The 2,305-nt window shown below is 34.0% G+C and overlaps 1 long non-coding RNA gene across 1 annotated transcript; it reads left to right on the forward strand.

Annotated features, from left to right (window-relative positions):
* Positions 1–6: 6 nt before the first annotated feature.
* On the forward strand, positions 7–1,894 carry LOC108644037. Its single transcript, XR_003915606.1, has 3 exons — positions 7–512; positions 1,210–1,292; positions 1,610–1,894. It is a non-coding gene; the product is annotated as an uncharacterized LOC108644037 (long non-coding RNA).
* The last annotated feature ends 411 nt before the right edge of the window (positions 1,895–2,305 follow it).

Here is a 2,305-nt window from a genome sequence, read left to right on the forward strand (position 1 = left end):
GTAGTACTTTGATGCTGTGAGAATATTGATAGCAGCACCCAGGTCATGGGAAACTGAGATCTTTGTGTCACACCTCTGAGCAGTGGAAGTTGTCTTGGAAAACCATTCCTTGCTGCACAGAGTGTGATAGTCAAAAATCCCAACAGCCCCTTTGTCATGCTGAGTATAAAAACATAAAAGCTGAGTTTCTGGTTGAACACCTGAGAAATTAGCTGGGTAATTTTGGTTTGACCCAAACCAATTTTGGTTTGGCTAAATTTCAAAGTAAGTTTTCTTTTAAAAAATGATTTTGTTTTGGTTTTTTTTTTTTTATAGAAAACCATATTTGGTTACTGTGGAGTAATGTTCTTGGATGCATTCTCTTTCTCTGAAGCTTTAACTTGTGTTAGTGGAATTTGATGGTAACTTTTGTGATGGTAAAATTCCCCTGTGTTTGTCCAGGTTTATTTCTTTGCCACACAGAGAAAGTACAAGATTTTTCTTCTTCTCCAAAGATGATGAACGACTGAGAGGTACAACAGAACTTATTCACTTTCACTCCTTTTTTTTTTCTTTTAACTCMWWMYKRAAWTYMRKKRRGRAAAARWWMYKSCYWRKTWWTTKKTTTKKWAMMMMRRWKRRRRGGTTTAAGAAAAAAAAAATAAATTGCCAATTTCTGTCGTTACTTGTGGTCTGAATTGTGGTAGAATCCCATGAGAAAGTTCTGGTAAAATAAATGCTGAATATCTGTCTTGCTTTCCTTTTTTTCAGATAATTGCCTAATATGTGGCTGGTCTTTCAGGCCTTAACTTGTCAAGTGATTTTTTTTTATTTTTTTTTTTGGTATCTGGACATTTTGGACCCTTTCAGGCATATATATGATCTTTAACTTTCTCTTGTCTTTCTGGTGTTACTGTTAGAAATGCTGAATATTCTTATTAGCCACATATGCCCATGTGGTTCTCAGTCCTAATTAATCTGGGGGGTTTTTTTGTATGAATATAGTGAGTTTTTTATTTAAAACCAAACCAAACACCACACCCCCAAACACCACAAAAACAATTGCTTGTGATGTTTTATGCACTAAATTATCAGGACAGCCTCAAATAATGTTTGTTTCTTGAGACATATTAGGTAACTATCATTAAATATGTTGCTGTGTTAGTACAGTTACTGCACTGCAATCTTCCAGAAGTGTTTAACCATATTAATTTGTTCTTTTTTGTGCAGAGGGCCCTAAGTTATTTTGTAGATCAGTAGATCTCAGTGAAGAAAAAGATGGTTGGGAAGACAGACGTAGATTATTGCTTGAGGTGAGTATTTAACAGCTGTGGCTGAAAGCTGAGCATGAGGAGGGAACACGGCTGCTTATTTGCATAAAAACATAATTCAGGACCTCTAGAAAGGCTTGAAATTTTGTAATTACCAAGGAACTAAACTTTTTTAGTATAAAAGTGAGTATAACACCATGTTAGGATGTCCAGTCAGGCAAATTACTGAATCTCTGCGTTGTACAGGACCAGTTACTTAACTGTATGTTAAAAAAGTGTTTGAGACAAATAGGTGAATTCAGAGACTTGTATTATTCATTATTATTTTAGTCATAATATTATATTTTAAATATTTTCAGGAATGCCGGAAGAAGCACAAGGATGCAAAAAGAAAAGTGAAAGCAAAACAATAAATATTTTTTACCTTCCTGATCAGAAATGTTTCATGTTTCATCTCTGAAGAAGTTGCAAAACAATGTTACTTTCAAAATACTTCCAGAAATCTAGTGGGAAATAATAATTTTGGCAAAAACTACTCAGACTTTGTTTCTACATAGGAACATGTTTATTCTGTCAGTTCAAGGTTTGTACCAAGGTCTGGGGATTTGTATGTGTGTGTACATATATATGTATATATAAATATACATAGGGTTTAAATGTGACTTGCTGCTTTCTAGGATTTTTGATAATTAGATCATGTAACAAAGACATTCTGCTGTGTCCTCTGGCCCCAGTGCTGAACAGGGCTGAGAAAGAGCAGATAGCTCTGTGTCTATAAGACTATAGAACTTGTATTCTGCCTAAATAATAGAGATCATATTTACAAATATTCAGAATGTGTTATTTGCAGGGTGAAATGTCCCAGAAGTTAATGAAAAGACATATATAACAGGGCAGACTTATGAAATGGATAATTTGTATTTTAAGAGATACTAATGTGTTTAAATATAATATTAATAATACTGTCCTAACAGCATTGAGTTTAAGGTGGTGGTTGTCATAGGTTTGAAAAGAGATGCTGGAATTTTCTTTTTCTTCCCTAGGGTCCCAATCCA

Source organism: Manacus vitellinus, unplaced genomic scaffold (assembly GCF_001715985.3).
Source record: "Manacus vitellinus isolate BGI_N305 unplaced genomic scaffold, ASM171598v3 scaffold_14_pilon, whole genome shotgun sequence".
Lineage (NCBI taxonomy): Eukaryota > Metazoa > Chordata > Aves > Passeriformes > Pipridae > Manacus > Manacus vitellinus.